The sequence below is a fragment of the Zalophus californianus genome, chromosome 3 (genome assembly GCF_009762305.2).
Source record: "Zalophus californianus isolate mZalCal1 chromosome 3, mZalCal1.pri.v2, whole genome shotgun sequence".
Taxonomy (NCBI): domain Eukaryota; kingdom Metazoa; phylum Chordata; class Mammalia; order Carnivora; family Otariidae; genus Zalophus; species Zalophus californianus.
This window is the reverse complement of record NC_045597.1, coordinates 58,729,509-58,748,997: the sequence shown is the minus strand read 5'-3', so window position 1 is coordinate 58,748,997 and position 19,489 is coordinate 58,729,509. Positions and strand designations below refer to the sequence as shown.

The following is a 19,489-nucleotide window of genomic DNA, read 5'->3' as shown; positions in this document are numbered from 1 at the left end:
TTTTTTTTTTTTGCAGAAATAGAAAAATTCATTCCAAAATTCCTACGGAATCTCAAGGGATTCCAAATAGTTAAAACAATTTTGAAAAAGAACAAAGTTAGAAGACTCAAACTTCCTGATTTTAAAACATATTGCAAAGCAACAGTAATCAAAACTGTGGTATTGGCATAACAACAGACAAATACACCAATGGAAAAGAATAGAGAGCCCAGAAATAAACTTTCACATGTCTAATCAAATGATCTTCGACAAGGGTGCCAACACCATTTAATGAGGAAAGGATAGTCTGTTTAACAAATGATGAATAGGAAAACTGCATATCCACATGCAAAAGAATGAACTTGGATTCTTTTACCATATACAAAAATTAACTCAAAATGGATTAAACATTAAGTATAAGACCCAAAATGCTCCAAGAAAAGACGGAAAAAGATTGGACTTGGCAATGATTTCTTAGATACGACACCTAAAGCAAAGACCACGAAAGCAAAAATAGACATATGGGACTACATCAAACTTGAAAACTTCAGTGCATCAGAGTACACATTCAATGGAGTGAAACTGCAACCTAGGGAATGGGGAAAAAATATTTGTAAACTTAGCTCTGACTGCTACAAAATATCATACACTGGGTGCCTTAACCAACAGACATTTATTTCTCACAGTTCTTGAGGCTGGGAAGCCCAAGATCTGGGTCCAAAGGGCGGCCTTCTTGCTGTATCTTCTCATGGCCGAGAGAGGGAGTTTGCGTCTCTCTTACTCTCCCTAGATTATAAGGGCACTAATCCCATCATGGGGGTTCTTCCCTCATGACCTCATCTAAACCTAATTACTCCCCAAAGGCCCCACTTCTTAATGCCATCACATTTGAGGGGGTAGGGCTTCAATATGAATTTTGGAAGGATACAAACAGAGTCCAAACATTCTGCCCCTGGCCCACCAAAATCCATGTCTTTCTTGCATGCAAAATACGTTCATTCCAACCCAACAGTCACAAAAGTCTTAACTGGTTTCAACATAAACTTTAAAATCTCATCCAAGTAAGATTCATCCTGAAGCAAATTCCTCTCCAGCTGTGAACCTGTAGAACCAGGTAAGTTACATGCTTCCAAAATACAGTGTGTTTCCAAAATACAATGGTGAGACAGGCACAGTATATTCCATTCCAAAAGGAAGAAAGGGGTAACATATCCCAAGCAAGTCCAAAACCTAGCAAGGCAAATTTCTTAAGGCTCAAGAACAATCTCTTTGGTTTCATGCTCTGCCCTCCAGACCCAATGGGGTGGTGGCATCACGCCCACAGACATTCCTGCAGCTTGGTGGAGCCCTGCCCATGTGGTTTTACTGAACAGAGGTCCCATCCTTTGAAACTAAGGGGAGGCAGCCCTGACCCTCTGGCCTCTATACTCTGGACCTGTGTTGGGAGTAGCAGTCCTGATGACAGGAGTCACCTCTGGGGTCCTTCTTCCCTCTTCCTGAAGGACAACACACGTTCACAGCCTGCCTTCATTCCCTTCCATTTTGTTTCATTTAGTCCCAGCTAGCATTGTTTCACTGGTATAATTCCATCTCTCTTCCTGGCTTCTGTTGAGATGCTGATTAGGTACATGGTTCACACCCACACTAAAAGCCTTATCAACCGGCTAGTCAAACATACTCTTAGTATTCTCTTCAGAGTATGCTTTCTCATTTTTTTGCAGTCTGGATAGACTGAACATTTTCCAAGTCTTTAAATTCTGGTCCCTTTTTGCTTAACAAATCCTTCATTTCATTTCTCTCCTCTCACATTTTATTATAAGCAGTGAGAAGGAACCAAGTTACTCCTTCAACACTTTGCTTTAGAAACATCCTCAGCTAAATATTCACTTTTATCACTTTCAAGTTTTATCTTCCATAAAACATTAAAACATGAACACAACTCAGCCAAAATTTTTGCTCTTTTATAAAAAGGATCACCTTTTTTCCACTGTCCAATAACAATGTTCCTCATTCCCATCTGAGACCTCATCAGAATGGCCTTTATCATCCATATTTCTACCAATATTCTGTTCATGATTATTTATGTATTCTTTAAGATGATGGAGGTTTTCTCTCCAGTTCTCTTCGTTTCTTTCTGAGCTCTCACCAGTTGCCATTAGCAATCCCTTAAAAGTAATCTTGGCTTTTTCCAGCATGCACTTCAACACTTTTCCAGCCTCTACCCATTACCCAGTTCCAAAGCTACTTCCACATTTTTAGATATTTATTACAGTAGTACCTTACTAATATGGTCTCCATCAGTTTGGACTGCTAGAACAAACAATATACATTTATTCTTCACAGTTCTGGAGGCTGGTAAGTCCAAGACCAGGGTGCCAGCATGACCAGGTTCTTGGTGAGGACCCTCTTCCTGGCCGGCAGGATCCTTGCTTTATCTCCACATGGCCAAGAGAGAGAAAGTTTTGGTCTCTTCCTCTTCTTATAAGTGCACTAATCCATAATGGGGGCTCCACCCTCATGACTTCATAAACCTCAACAACTCCCAAAGGCTCACCTCCAAACATGATCACATTGGGGATTAGGGCTTCAGTCTTCAGTCCATAACACTATTAGATTTAGATACAGTACTGTACTTTCTTACTCAGTCACTACCATAATTCTGAATCTATATTAGTTTCTTTACTCAAATATTCTGCCAGGTTTTCTCACTCAAACTCCTCATTCACATCCATCCATTCTATTTAAATTTGTTTTATTCTAAGGATGTTGCTGTTAGGCAATAGCCTAGACATAATGAGCTACACCTAGGGTTTAAAACTTCAACTCTAGTTGTTTAAAAAGTATAGGGGAAAATGGGGGAGGGGGTGGGGGGATGGGTTAGCAGGGTGATGGGTATTAAAGAGGGCATGTTCTGCGTGGAGCACTGGGTGCTATGCACAAACAATGAATCATGGAACACTACATCAAAAACTAATGATGTAATGTATGGTGATTAACATAATAAAAAAATTAAAAAAAAGTATACGGGAAAATGCACAGCAGGATCATACTTGGATTATAGCCATAGTGTAAGTGAGGGATCCACAGGAAAAATATGTACATTTAGATTAAAAAAAAAATCCAATGTATTTTTCTCATCTTTTGGTTTATCTAAATCAATGAAACTTTAAATTATAGGATTCTAAGTCCATATCTAAAATCTATTATATACTCCAAAGAGTTTTAGTACCATATTTAAATCCAGAATTTGGGAGTACTTGAAAGTATACATATGATGGGATGCCTGGGTGGCTCAGTTGGTTAAGTGTCTGCCTTCGGCTCAGGTCATGATCCCAGGGAACTTGGGATCAAGTCCTGCATCGGGCTCCCCACTCGGTGGGGAGCCTGCTTCTCCCTCTTCCTCTGCCTGCCATTCCCCCTGCTTATGCTCGCTCACTCTCTTTCTCTGACAAATAAAATATTTAAAAAAAAAAAGAACCTTTGGGGAAAAAAGTATACATATGAAAAAACATTAAGTAAAAATATTATAGCAGTAACTGTATTAACATGATGTAATTACAGTAATTTTTTCCTCTATTTCCCCAATATTTTTGTAATATGAATATGGTTACACCACTTTCATCAAAATTTAAATTTAAAAATAAACAGCTTGAAAAGCCCTAGGCAACTACAGTCATATTTGGCTTATCAACCATCTCAATGACCTTTTAGGAAATTTCAATGAATTTTGCTTGAACTTGGACTTTATCCAAATTAATATTCATCTAACAAACTAATATCCTAACATGTATTCATGTATTTTTCCAAATTAGACCTCTTTCATTTCTTTTTAATTTTTAGATTTTAAAAAATTTTTTAAACTTGACTATATCAGATTAAAAAAAAAAAAAGCACTTTAAGTCACCTGCAGTGGAATTTCCTAGGATGAAAGTCATGGGAATCACTCTGTGAAATCATCCTATCATTTCTTATTTGAAACTTAAAATATTTCACAGATCTTATTTAACAATGAGATATTAGATTATTTCTAATCTTTCAACCACACTGATGTTAACTGTACTCCAGAAAAATGACTCTTAAAAATAGGTTATTAGTTAAATTTAACTTTGGTTCACCTAAATTTCTACGTCTTAATGTAAGCTTTCATTAAGACATAAAGGACATCTGTTTTCCCCCTTACACTGTCTGATAGCTAACATCTTCATTGCCACTCTTTCATTTTTTTTCTAGTTTTTTAAGTTGTTTCAGGCAGAAGAGTAAACTCAGTCCCTTTCACTTTTTTTTTTTTTTAAAGATTTTATTTATTTATTTGACAGAGAGACAGCGAGACAGGGAACACAAGCAGGGGGAGTGGGAGCCAAAGGCAGAAGCTTATGAGCGACCCAGGCGCCCCCAGTCCCTTTCACTTTTGACAGGGAACCAAATTCACTACTTTTTTTTTTTAATTAAATCCAATTAGCCAACATATAGTACATCATCACAAATTCACTACTCTTTAATTTAATTTAATTTGAGAGAGAGAGCTCACTCATGCACTTGAGGGAGGGAGAGGGGCAAAGGGAGAGGCAGAGAGAAGATTCCAAGATTCCAAGCAGGCTCCATGTCCAGCTCAGGGCCTGACGTGGGGCTCCATCTCACAACCTGGCGATCATGACCTGAGCCGAAACCAAGAGTTGGACGCTTAACTGACTGAGCCACCCAGGTGCCCCACATCACTCTTAATTTTTAATGTACCCAATGGACATTAGAAAGGTGAATGAATTTATGACAAATAGAAACCAAATGACCATGCTTTAAAAGCATGATTTTTTAAAAGTATGGTCCAGGGTTCACCAATGGCAGTGTGCTCTTGATATGTCCTGAACTAAAAGAAAAATCAATATTCTTTTTACAGATATTTTGGGCAAACGACACACAATTTTTTAGCTTGTATTTCTGTGTAAGACTAAGTGTTACTTACTAGCAACCTGCAGAGTGAGCTCTTATTGGTAATAAAACTTGTTAATAGAATGTATAAAGTAAAATTAATACATTTCAAAAGATTACTTGGGCCTCTAATTCACTACTAAAACATTCAGTTGCCATGCAATACAGTTAGGATTCCCACAATTTGCAGAAGGATACTTCATTATCTGTTTATCTATTATCAGTGCTCTTTTCAATTGCCCTGGTTTTTGCAGTGTCTTCTATTGGTCATGGTTCTCAAGTCCAACAGCTTTTATTTATAAATTCCTATATGTTTAGCTTTATTATTCCCATATTCAATTTAGTTTTTGTTGAAGGTTGATTAACCCAATAGTGTACAATGATGCATATATACATTAATAATTTCGGCTTATAACTTTAACCTTGTTCTTTAAGTAGGTGTATTTATAAACCTTCCAATTTGGCTTATATGGTAACATTTTATCAGTGACCTGCTATTTATGAATTTATGTTATCTAAGTAACTTATAACATATTTTTCATGCTAAGTGCAATAACTTACTTTTATACATAGGGCAGTGTTTATATGGCATAATTCAATAATATGTTGAACCATATGAAATTATTTCTAAGGTAAAAAATATTAAAATAACATGATTTCATATGGTTTCACCTAATAAAAGCAAATACATATCTTATATATAAAATATATTTCCTTATAAGGTAAGTGACTATATAGATCATTAGCAACAAATTTACTATAACTTATCTTATTTTCTAATTCCTTGTCCACTGGAAAGGTAGAAGTAGAATGGGTAGGATGGGTGGGTCTCAGTCTTTTATCCCACATAAATGAACAGAAGTTTAAAAAAAGAAGGGAGTTGAGAGCCACTACCATCACTCTCCAATGCCAGACACACTAAGTATAACTTAATTTAATTAGGCAGTCAGGAGATATAGCCCCCGTCCTTCCACTATGAAATCACACCTTAATACTAACATGAAAATCTGGTTAAAACAAACTTCAAAGGCAATCCTGATGAAAAAGACATCAAAAAGATATATCTAGTCAGGAAACTATGGGAATTGAGAGCAGGAGTTGCTTCCAAGAAATCAACCCCAATCTGTTAAAGGACAGAGAGTGTACACATAATTAAGACCAACAATTTTTTTTTAAGTGCCATTGTCTTAAATCCTATTTTACAGTTCTAGCTGATGTTTTCAGAGCACTTGGGTTACCTTTAGAGCCCAAGGTAATTACATCTGTGACAATTCTATTTTCATCTACAAATACTTTATTGCCCTTTTAAAATGTGCTAGCTTATATATTATAGTCACTTTGCTTTTTTAGAATTTCAAATTCTTGGTTACAGGTATCAGAATGACTTTGGATTGAAGACTAAAACCTGTAGTTTCTGAATATTTTCTGACCAAAACTGACACCTTGGCATCTAGCTTCACAACAGAAGGGTATGCACTCCCCTGTAAAAGCTACTTAAGTAGCTTCACCATAACTTCACCATATTTAACATGTTTCCTTCTAAATAGAAAATTTTATCATATCACAAGAAAATCAAGAAACATTTCTGTATTTCCTATAACAGAGATCTGTCTGTAGAACCCAGTGTTTTAACACTGCCCTTTCTGAGATAACCAGATTCTTTGTTTATAAATCTTTTATGCCTGAGTTAAATATTACTGCCTCTAAACACGCTCATCTTCCTTCATCTTATTTTTTACAAAAATTTTCCTTCTTTTTAGTCTACCTTTATTTAGCTCAAGCTGATGACATCCTAGAATTTACCAATAACTTTCTTAAAATATTAGGTTATAATATTGAAAGGGGGTGAGGAATAAAAATATCTAGACAAATGAGACTTGAAAACTATAATTTTACATTTGAAAAAATTGCTTTTATGATAGATATTCAGAAAATAAAGTACACTAAAATTGTCTTGTTTTGCAGGTATGATTATAAAGGTTGAGAATCACTAATCTACAATTCTTACTTCTTTAACCTATGGTAACAGTTTCTGACCCAATGCTATACTGAAAGTGCTAGTTTTAAATGCACCAATGACTTTAGACACCAAATGGGAAGCTTGTAAGTGAAGGGAGGTGTTATTAAATATTACACAGAAGAAAGAGACATAATCAAGAAGGTATGGCTCTAACAAGGACTAATCATATTGCCAAGTCTAAACCCTCTTATGTTTTATTATTTTTGTTACATCACAAAAGTTATACATTTTATACTTAAGAACATATGTATAGTCATCATTTTTAATTCTTCCTCCTGTCCCTAAATCTAACTTCCTTCCATTTCTACAGCTATCCACTGTGGAAGGTACCCTTTCAGACTTGTTCTCTGCACTTACCTATGTATATATAAGGTTTTCTAGGTTTTTTGGTTGTTACATAAAGTAAATGACATGTATTAGTATCTTTCTTTTTCATGTGAAATACTGTAATATTTTCTTAAAGAAGTATATTTGTTATCTATTTCATTCTTTTCCAGGCTGCCTAATATTCTACTGCAAGGGCATTCCATAACTTAACTATTCTAATGCTGAACAATGAAACTGCTTCCGTTTTTCTCCATACATTTCCCCCTCTTCAAGAAATAACCATGCGATATTCTATATGAACTTATGATAGTATCTCTATACAGAAATAAAACTTCTCTTCAGAAGTATGCACTTCTAAAGTTGATAGATACTGCTGAACTTTTCTCCTCAAAAAGATGAGGCTATTTATACTTTGTTCAATAGTTTATAAATGTATATTTTCCAATTTTACTTGTAATATTAAGGTTGTCCAGTTTTGTTAATTTTATTACAAAGGTTTTTTAAAAATCATATCTCATTGATGTTTTCATTTGAATTTCTCAAAATACTGGCATGGTTGAATAACTCTTCAAAACTTTATAGGCTATCTATATTTCTAATTCTATGAATTTCCTACTTACATTATTTTCTACCAGGTTTTACTTTTCACACTGATTTGAGAGCGCACCTTGTATACTTTGAATATTAGCTTTGTCTATTACATGTCAAATCTGTTATTTGGCAATTCAGTTGCTTGCCTTTTTTAATGGCATCTAAATTTGATGTCTCCTTGATAGGAGAAAGGCTTGCTCTACTCCAAAATGTCTTTAAAAATTCACTTCTAAAACTTTTGCCACTTTATTTACTTATATTTAGTCCATCTACATTTTAGTTTTGATAGTGCCATGAAGTGGGTACCTAATTATCTTTACCTCGACTGGATAGCCAATTGTCCCACACCATTTAGAGTAGCTCTTCCATTACCAGTTTATCACACAAGAAATTCTCCTGTATCCATGGAGTTCCTCCTGAATTCTGTATTCTGTTCCTATGATCAACATGCTCATTCCTACTCCAAATTCTTATTTTTTAAATAACTGTAATTTTATAGTATGTTTTGATTTTTTATAGGTATGCTCACTGTTAAGCTTCTTTTTGAAATTTACTTGGCCATTCTTATATATTTCACCTTCTCAAAACTTGAAATATCAGTTTGTCAAATTCCATTTTAAAATCCTACCATAATCTAATTAGGATTACACTATTTTCTCATTTGGTGAGAACTGCCATTTTTATGGTATTAAGTTGTCACATTCAGGAATATAGTATGCTCTCCATCCATTCAGATCTTCTTATAGTTTTCTTTATATAGCTGTTGCATATTTCAGAAGGTTCTTAAGTATTATTTATAATTTTAGCTTCTACTTTTTTGTTTTTCATAGCTGGCTACTGCTGGTGTATAAGAAAGCTAATGAATATTCTAAGTTATAGCCATCTGGTTTACTGAAATCTCTTTGTGACTCAAATCATTTTGTGTTGACTATCTTCTAAGTGTAATCATATCAACTACAAATACTAACAGTGGTATTTCTCACCTCATCCCCCACACATCCCTTATTTAGAGTTATTTTTCTTGCTTCTTAATGCATTGTCTGAGACTTCAGGGCAAATGTTCTGTTCCTATCTTTTTATGGAAGTGCTTCTAATATTTCACTATGACATTTAACACAGCCTTCTGACAGAGACCCTTTACTAGGTTATTTCTTGTTAATAGTTACTAGGGACAACTGAATTTCAGAAAATAATATTTTTAGCATCAAAGAGATAATCATACAGTTTTATTCTTTCACCTGTGAATACAGTGAATTATGTCAATATGTTTCCTAATACTGAATCATTATTATACCCCTGGGATTCAACACATTGGGTGGTATGATTAAAAGCTGAGGCTCTGGAGTCAGATGCCTGGGTTCAAACCCCCAAATCACTAACTAGTTGTGTGGTATGTTATTTAACTTCTTTCTACTCCAGCTTCCTCATTTTTAAAATGATGACAATATTATATACCTCAGAGGGCTGTTTTAAGGATTAAGTAAACTGATACACATAAAGTGTTTGGAACAGCAGTCACAACATAGAAAGTATTTAATATATGTTAATTTATTATTTACTAAGTGCCTTATATTTGCCAGGCATAGGGTACGAAGCATGGCAGGGGGCACCAAACTAAGGCCTGTGAGCCAAATCTGGCCTCCTGCCTGTTTTTGTAAAGTTTTATTGGAACACAGTCATACCCAATGTTTATAACTTATCTATGGCTGTTTTAATGCTCCTACAACACAGCTAAGTAGTTGTAACAGTTCATACAGCCACACATCTTAAAATATTTACTATCTGCTCCTTTATAGAAAAAAAAAATTCCAACTACAGCAGTACTGTTCCAACTCAAGAATTTTATAATCTAATAGTTGAGACAGACAAGAAATATATATGCTATGGTATATGTACACAATCATGATATTGAGGGTATTACAGAAACATGGCAGTTCAGTACTAAATGACAGGAAGGATTCACAAAAGTGAAAAAAAGGCAAGAGAAGAGGTTATTTTATTTACCCTTAATTATTTTTAAATATGCATTTGTTTATATGTCTTTACCTCTCATCCTAGTTTGTGAATTACTAGAAGGAAGGGAGTACAACATTCAACTTTGTGACATTCATATTTTAAGTATGTAGGATGTTTAAAGAATTAACAAATGATAGATGAATAAATGGTGAAAATGGTGAATGGTGAAAAGAAGAATAGGTTATCTAGGTGACAGTGATTAGACCTGTCTGTCAAAGTTCTAGATATAAATATCCTATGGCAAGCAGTTTACTTGCCATGTTAAATGGGCTTTCTTAATCCTTATAACAGCCAATTCTAAAAGATAGATCCTATTATTACCCCTCTTTAAGTGAAGAAACAAAGGCCCACAGAGGTAAAGTAACATGTTCATGTTTATATACAACCAATAAGGGAGGAAGCCAACAAATAAACCTCTATCTACCTAATGTAAAACATATGTTTTCTACTACAAAATTGGGAATAGATATAGTCCAGGATATCAACAGACTATATACTTTGAAACAGAGACCAAAGACATTATAACTGATGCAGCAGAATTGTGGTATGATTTTAAGATCTAAAATTGAGCAATGATTTGAATAAAACTCATGTTTTTAAAAACATTAGCCTGGAAGCAGCCTGAAAGATGGCTTAGAGGGAAACTGTCCCTACATTTTCTCCAAAGCCTACTCTACCACACACATTAGGCCAATTTTAGCAAGGTTCAAGTAACAGATTAAAAAAATACAATTTCAGGGGCGCCTGGGTAGCGTAGTCAGTTAAGCGTCTGACTCTTGGCTTCGGCTCTGGTCATGGTCTCAGGATCCTGAGATGGAGTCCCATGTCAGGTTCAGCACTCAGTGTGGAGTCTGCTTGGATTCTCTCTCCCTCTGTCCCGCCCCCCTAAAATAAATAAATAAGTCTTTATAAAAAATGTAATTGTTAGCATACACTGCCATTTGAGGAATAATGATGCACCTACTGATCTGAAGTACTGGAAACAGCTGGTCCCAACACGCAAAAAACTATTAACTAAAGGGTAAGAAGAGAGTATATATGGCAAATGAAAATATTACATGGTAAAAAATCAAGCCTTAAGAACAAAACTGCAAACTGAGAATGCCTGTCTCAAGCAAACCAAAAAAATCTAGAAAATGAAAACATAATGAAATCACATATTATAAATATTTTCATTTTAAAAATGTAAGCAAATCTTAAAAACTGATTCTGACGTAAATGACGACTCCTTCAAGCTCAATCTTTAAAGTAGTTGTTGTACATAACATCTATTTCTGCAAAAGAAAGTATATTATTACTTTTTAAAGAGAAGTCCTAACTGTACTTTAAAATGCACTTGAACACCTGTTTAGAATCCCCAAAGTAGGAAGATTTTATTTTCTCACTGGGGAACTGAATAATAAATCACCTAAATCTTCTAACTTATTCTGTTCAAATATATATTGAGATGTGGATTCTGAAGAAGGAAAACAGAAAATATCTATCAGATATTTGTGATAGAGGCTGATTAATACAATTTCATTTATTAAACTTAGGTAACTTTTATATCAAGGTTTATTTCAAAGTACACATCAAATTTACTTTTTATTTCTAACTAGGCACATAAGAGATCTCAAAAAGTGAGAAAGGAAGAGATACCAAAGTCAATCAGAAGTAACAGTTTCATCTGTAAAATAGAAGTACTACCACATATCAGGCATGTCTGCATAGGATTTAAAAAATTACCAAGTACAGGGCCTAAACACCAATGAAGAGTTCAACAAGTGGATCTTATTACTATACATACAGGGATAGTCTTCCACTTGAAAAAAAAAGAAAACCTTAAGGAATTCAATTTGCATATTTTTATCCCACTCTGGAAAAGACTAGCTGCAGATGCTTGGAATATAAGATCAGTATTCCCTTTCAAAAAGAACAGAGGCACTGGATATGACCACAATGAAAGATTAATAAGAATAGAAAGAAAGCTTTTACATGCATTGTTTGCCAAAAAAGCAGTTAAAACTTTTGAATAAACTAAATGTTTACTGGAAGCACATTTGCAGAACTTTGAAGGATAAAACTTGAACTCATGATTTCTGGTCTTACTAAAAAACAAACAAACAAACAAACAAAAAAAACCCCCCAAAACCAAACTTCCAATTGCTTCCAATGATAACAGCATTAATGTAAGCTCTTATTTTGGTACTTTGTTTTCATGGTTTCCAACATCTCTTTGGGTACTCACAATATTTCTGTGGGGAAAACAGGATAGGTATTATTCTCAATTTTAATGACTGGGAATTTAAGATGGAAAAAAACTAATCTGAGATCATATGGCTAATAAGGGTAAAGTTGGAACTAAGATCCATGGAACTTAATCTCCTAAAAAACAAAACAGCTGGAATGATCCAGCTGTTTCAAGCACTGGCAAAAGGGAGGTTGGAGAGTGAACTGTTAATTTCTCTTTAAAGCAAAATTTAAAAAGCCAAATTTTTATTAGGTAGCAATTCATGGTGGCCAAAATTTAGTTCAAAAGGTTTGTACTGCCTTACAATGTAAGACAGTATATACATTTACAAAGTATAGAAAATGTTAATATAAATAAATTACAAAAATAAACTTAAGTTTTGAAGTTTTGTTTGGTTGGTTTTAATGTTTTTAAGAGGGGAAAAAAAAGAAAACACACTAATGTTATCTAGGCAGCTCTCCGTCTTATTCATCCTTACTTTTTCCAGCACTTAATACTATCCTTCATATACAGAACATATTTACTAACGCCTTCAAATCAAAAAATGTTCTGTGCCATATTCTTGCTCTCCTGACTGACAAAATGATGTCATTACTCTTTAAATTTTTTTTAAAAAAGATTTTATTTATTTGACAGAGAGATAGCACAGATAGGCAGAGTGGCAGGCAGAGGGAGAGGGAGAAGCAGGCTCTCCGCTGAGCTGGCAGCCCAACGTGGGGCTCGATCCTAGGACCCCGGGATCATGACCTGAGCCGAAGGCAGATGCTTAGCCAACTGAGCCACTCAGGCGCCCCAATGTCATTACTCTTGATGACAGAGTAACCCTAGCCAATTCACTCATGCAACCATAACCTGAGGCACCACACTATTCACCTGGTAATGATACATGAAACACAACGTGAAGGAAACAACTGCTTTAGAAACACACATTTTTAAATTTAGAAAATTCAAAGAGCTATTTCATGTAAATGAATTTTCAAAATAACTGATACTTATCCTTTAAATCACCATAACTTATCTTTAAATAGTTTTAATGGAAATATTTTATTTTTAAAAAAATTTTTTTAAGATTTTATTTATTTATTTGAGAAAGAGAGCACAAGTGGAGGGAGGGGCAGAGGGAGAGGGACAAGCCAACTCCCCGCTGAGCAGGGAGCTTGATGTGGGACCCAATCCCAGGGTCCTGGGATCATGACCTGAGCCGAAGATAGACACTTAACTGACTGAGCCACCCAGGCGTCCCTTAATGGAAATATTTTAAAAGAGATTTCTAGGTCTTCTTTGCCTTAATCTGCACATGACACAACCTTTCCTTGATGACTCAAGCTCATCAATGTAAATATCAATTATTAGACTATTCTGTAATGTTGGGAGAGTCACTATTCAGTGACTCCTCTTGGAGTTATTGAGAGGTGTCTTAACTGTTTATCTCTTCACTAACTCATCCTAGACTACTTTTAAAGACAATGTTTCCTACCGTCAGGTCCCTATTATCACTTATAAGCCACCGGTACCCTGGCCAAAGTTTGTAAAATGCCAGTTTGCAGTTTAAAATATGTAAAACCAGAACAGGCAGTTGATATACTTAACCTTATACAAATTTTAAATCAAGCCATGATGTAACTACTTTCCCTGCTCTAAGGCCTGGCTCAAAGGTTTTTCTTCTTTCACTTCCTAGTTCTGAGACCTAGTCTAGGCTGTTGTTAGAAGTTTGGCCACAAAATAAAAATTACAATAATAGTTATTTCTGCATACTTTCTTTATTTTTACTATAACATAGGTAACAAATATAAATGATAATAACAAAATGCGCCAAACATGTAGACAAACGATACAAGGCATCTCACTTTATGTGCTGTAAGGACAATTACCTAGCCCAATTATTAGCCAGGAGTCAGCAAACTAGGTCCACTGGCCAAATCCAGCCCACAGCGAGCTTGTTTTTGTTTGGCCCTTGAGTTAAGAATGATTCTTATATTTATAAAAAATTATTTAAAAAATAAACAAAAAAGAATACTCAGGAGAGACCGCAAGTAAACTGCAAAGCCTAAACTATTTACTATCTGGCACTCTATAGAAAAAGTTTGCCGATTCCTGATCTAAGCTGTAATAAACAAACACATATAAGATATATATAGCTATCCCTTACACATAAAGCTTAAGCTATTAATATGTCAAAGTAGACATATAGTTCTTTCAATGATGAGTTCATAATGACACAGCCAAATTATCTTCTCCAGCCCTGCCTATTCCTTTTGATCATGCCCTGGGGCTTAGCCAAAATCTGGAGGCAACCTTCTTTCTTTCTTCCTCTTAATACTTATCCTTGGATGCTCTCAGACTGGCCTCCCTGCTCCTACTTCAGTCCTGGATGTCAATCTTTTTCAGAATGTCTTTCCTTTTGGTAAGTCCTTCCCAAGCTTCAAGTCTGACTTCTCCCAAATGCCTTCCATGGTCTTCCAGCCCTCAGTGGCCTCACTTTCTTTCAAATTACAGTTCTTGCCACACAATTTAATAACATCATATTTTTGCTAATGATTTTCTGTGTGCTTAGTCTAGTGTCCATAACTATTTTCTAAACAACTTGAAGGAAGGAAAGATAACACACTGCTTTAATAATAGCTCATCATCCTCTGAGCACATGTCATCTCCCAACTGTACCTCTCTATCTTGGAGAAAAAATAACCTGAGGACTGGTCATGTGTGATAAGTGATTGGAAATATCAAAAGATAACACCCACAAAGTAACTTGATGGAAGACGATAAGTTACATTGCAAACTTAAGAAAGTGTATGTGAAAGACAAAACTGTAATAGTGGAAGGATAGAAAGATAAGGATCAAGAGATTAAGATATCACTGAATAATACTTTGAAATGCGATCAAAATATTAAGAAAATTATAAAACCTTAAAATATAAGTTAAAAAAACAAAATGTGCCTTTCAACACTATTGGCCATTAATTTCCTTTTAACAAGCAGCTCTAGACATTGATAGCCATAAGGACCTTTTTTTTTTTTTTTTGCAATGTGATAACTGAAGGACTAAAAAAGATTCAACGGGATAGACATACACTGTATTCTAACTCTTTAGATTTTCAATATTCTAAATTTATTTGAAGTATGCTAAAGATAGTGAGAAAAAAAATCATCTATCATTTGATTACCTGGCTAATAAAATTGGGGAAATCAGGTACATATCCCTACATCACTCTCAAAGATAACACCTAGACTCATTTTCCTACAAAAATGTACCAAGAATATAAAAAAATTTTTTAGTACTTCATCAAATTGTTCTTATAAAAATATAAGCAAAATATAAGGTGCACAAGACTTCCATGTATGAACATAAAAAAAACACAAATGTTTTAAAACAATCATACATATTACCCATGAGTTTAAAAATACTGCATATTATAAATTAAGTACTCTTTACCTAAGTAAAGCTACAAAAGACAATGAGAATATTAATCATATATTCCTTCTTTTTGTCCTGGGTTTTATAGTCTCAGTCCTGACCTATCCCTGGCTGGTCAGAGAAGAGGGAAACAGTTTTCTTAATTAGTAATAAAATGTTTAAAATTATACTCTAGAAATTTTACAACTAAAAACTAATTATTAAATGCATGGTAAAATGAATCAGCTCTCAATTACTCAAATGATGAGGGGAAGTGATGACACAGATGACACCAAATGATAATCCTAACATCAGTTTTTTCAAATGCATATCATTAATTTGGGAGAAGCAAACTGCCTTTATAATTACATCTGACTGAGGCCAGAGTTAACCAGAATGTTTATATTCCCTAAACATTCAATGATTTTGAGGTTTCGAAAGGAGAGACAGAAAGGAAAAAGAGGGAGTTAATTCCAAAGCATACAGGTGGCTATAGTCAACCAGCCTGGGATAAAAATATTTCTGTCAACCCACATAAGAAAACTGAGAGATGATCTACGAAGAAAAAGAAAAAAACAGTAAAACTTACCGGGACAGTGCTAAAATTTTTAAATCGAATGTTATTTACAAAAATTTTAATGAGATTTTTTTCCTGTTAAATCATCCTTTCTTCCCACTAACTAGTACTATTAGTGATGACAAGAATTACCAGTGAGCCAAAAAGCTGAAAGCAAATTTTAGGTTCTACGTTATAAAAAATGTGTTAAAAATCCTTTTTATCATTGTTTTCTGTTAAGCCCACCATCTGTCTCAATAGGCACTTTATCTCATTACTTGAGATAAATCAATTCAACCAAGAAAATACTAAAAAGGCAGAGGAGTCATTCCTCTGGGATATTTTTAGGTGATTTAAACAAAACTTACACGATGGCAAGAATTACAGATTTAGCAAATACACAAAAACTAAATATTTCTCCAAATACAAGATCTTAGCCACAAATGTCAATTAGTTGCTGCCTAACATATGGCTCCAACTCCTGAGTGGCATATGTTTAGCACTGGTGCTGGTAATAGCACGGTGGTAAAATAGTATAGTAACAGTTCAACTTTAGTTATTTCATTCTTATAAATCAGAAAAACACTCCAACTTTGGTTTCAGGAACTAAAAACAGAGAGCACAGTAAGAAGTAATTATGTCGCTCGGTTTTAAAAAAGTTCATACTGAACACATATGAGGTTTATACTGCAAAAAGAAAAAATCTTATCAGCTTATTATTCTTAGTTGGAAGATGCTCAGAGACAAAGGTGTGCAAAGAAACTCACATAAAATTTCACAAAAGAAAATCTCTCACGATCCCTAGCACCCCAGTAACCATTACACACCTCCCCCCCCCCCCGCAAAACTATCCCAAGGCTTTAAACGCTAACAGTTTGATAAAGGAACGATCAACGACTACTTTAATTAAAACAGCCACCGTTGTGCTCCAGACTGTATGACAAAATAATTTCTTCATTTTCCTTTACCTAACGCATGGCGTCCCTCCACAGCCGTGTCAAAAGTTCAAAGATCCAGGTTGTTAAACAGGGCGAGGACTGCAGCCTCGAGTCAACCTCCTGACTGAACAGGTGGTTAACTCAGCCGGGTAGAGGACCGGCCAGGTACTGGCACCAGCCAAACAGGATCAAACACACAAGGGCGGGTTTTCGAGGTTTTAACCCCAAGATGAACGGGGGAAACTCTCTTCAGAAAAAGCGTTCAAGTTCGGCGGCTGCCCGGCGGCCGAAGCCCAAGGCGCGGCGCGGCGATCTTCTCCGGCGGGCTCCGCACTCGACCCCCAAGCCTCCGCGAGCCGCGCCGCGAGCCGTCGGCCGGGGGGCGGAGGAAAGGCCGCCCGCGCCCCCCGCGCCCCCCGCGCCGCCTCCTCTGGCTGGTGGCGGGGCCGCGGTCGCGCCCCCACAAGCGCCTCCGGGCGAGACTCGGGCCCGGCAGGTAGCCGACAAGTTGACGGGTCCAGTCCCCGGCCCCACTCCCCCCCTTGCCCACAGCGCGCCCAAAGGACGGGGTGGGCCGGGCCCCTCGACGGGCCCGAGCCCCAGTCGGCGCCTCGGCCCCTCGGATCCAGCCTAACGGTTTCCGTGGCGCCTGCTCCGGGATGGGAGTGGGACAGCTCGGTCTCCCCCGCCTTTCCCGAAGGGAGCGCCCGCGCTCTCACCTCCGAGTCACGCCGCTCTGAGGCGGAGGAAGGCGGCTACCCTGGCGCCTCTTCTTCGGGTTCCTGATCGTTCTCGCTCTACCTCAGCGGCAGAGCCAGCTCTCGGGGCCGCTGCGGCCGCCGGCGCACTGACTGGTGGGGTGGTTTTCCGGCAGTGACGGCGCCGCCTCAGCCCCGCTCTTCGCTCCCTCTCCGCGTAGCTCCCGCTTTCTGTTTCACCCGAGGGACCACGAACGCCGCCGCCGCCATGCTTACTACGGAGCCGGGAGGAGGAGCCCGGAGTCGGCGCGCCCAGTGCGGCTGCGCGAGCCTCGCCGACGGCGCCCCCGGCCGGCCCGGACCCCGCGTTCCCGCCCCCCGCCCGAGCCTGCTGCCCCGCGGGTCTTTCCTGGGAGCGCGAGTCGCCCGCCGAGCCCTTGGCGCTGGGCGTCCGAGCGCCCCCTTACCGCTCCCAGGGCGCCCACCGCCCTCCCGGGGCTACAGGCTCTGTCCTGAGGCCTGCCTTCGCCAGCTTCGACTTAGCATCTGCCGCGGCCAGCCAGCGAGCGACACTAGGGAAATGTGGAGTTAATTGACGTTCCTAGGGCCACTCACGCAATTCTCAGTCCAAATTGTAAAAGGCTCCCTCTGAGACGCGCCGGGGTCAGCCTCTTTCTGAAAGCACAAGAACTTAACGCCGGCAGGTGCTTTTAAAGACACTCCCCCAAGGAATAGGAAGCCAAGCGAAGTGGGTTGGATATTTTCCATCCTAAACATTTAGAGCCCCGGATCTCTACGGCAAGCAAAAATATTTAGATAATTACTTCAGTTGAAAACGTGGGGGTTAGTTTCCTGGTCTGTTCCCCAGCCAAATCGCATGAAAACCCATTACCTTAATTTGTACAACAAACAGCACGAAGCTTACCAGTGAACGGAGCAGAGATTCCTTTAAACCTCCAGCAATTGGGGGCGCTGCAATAATTTCTGAGGGCTGGCCAGGGCTGCTTACTTTTGCAGATTCCACTGAAGGTCTTGGGAAGGGGCTAGTCGTTGGACGGAGAGTCCGACCCCAGTAACTGTCCCTTCAAAAACAGTGATGAATGTAACCAGGCTCCCTGTTCTGGCTTTATATCACTTTATTAATTGTGCTGCGTTTTAAAATAGCAGTATTTTTATTTTAACCCTTCTACAGAAATCCTCTTAAAATCTACTTACTCCTACATTCTTAAAGAGTACAATGGTTAATGAAAGTCTTTGTCCATGATTGACCATCAAATGTGATACCTTGGCCATATGCTGAAGTCCCAGGGGATTGCTGAGGTATATAGGATCCCTACTTTGGTGATCTCTTTTTTTCTCTTTGGAATGTTCTCATCACCTTTTCTAATAATCTGTCACTGCTTCTCATCTCCTCATCTGTCTCTTTATCCACTCTGAGCCTTCCTCTTATCCTTTCTACTCTACTGTTTATTTTTTACTCTTTTTTCTTGATGGCATTTCTCTGGCTCCAGGTGATGATTGATCAGATGTTTATAGCCACAGCCAGCTAACGAGAGAATCCTTTTCTTCCCATCAGTAAATACGACAGTGACTCTATATCAAGTGATATTTTGCGATATTTTTATTGCTGTTCACTATCAAAAGTTCTTTCCCTATGAGAGGTGTTTTCATTCCTTAACTTTCCAGTTTTGGTCCTCTTCCAGACAAAATTGCTGGAAAGCTGATCTCTGAATAACTGAAGTATAACTGTATATTGTTTTAAAATATGAGTATTTATCAGAGTGTGGGCAAGTTGGGTGGCTCCTCCATATTGC

The 19,489-nt window shown here is 37.4% G+C and overlaps 1 protein-coding gene across 4 annotated transcripts in view; it reads right to left on the bottom strand.

The window, feature by feature from the left end:
- Positions 1 to 18,381, bottom strand: part of FNDC3A (fibronectin type III domain containing 3A) — a 155,186-nt gene extending 136,805 nt beyond the window's left edge. Inside the window, exon 1 of one of the 4 annotated variants that reach the window (XM_027590846.2) lies at positions 18,291 to 18,381. The gene's annotated coding sequence lies outside the window, so the exon portion shown is untranslated. Of the gene's footprint in view, positions 1 to 8,163; positions 8,224 to 17,007; positions 17,278 to 17,696; positions 18,021 to 18,290 lie in introns of those variants that run through there. The other 3 variants (XM_027590847.2, XM_027590849.2, XM_027590848.2) reach the window with 3 other exon arrangements.
- Between the last annotated feature and the right edge of the window lie 1,108 nt (positions 18,382 to 19,489).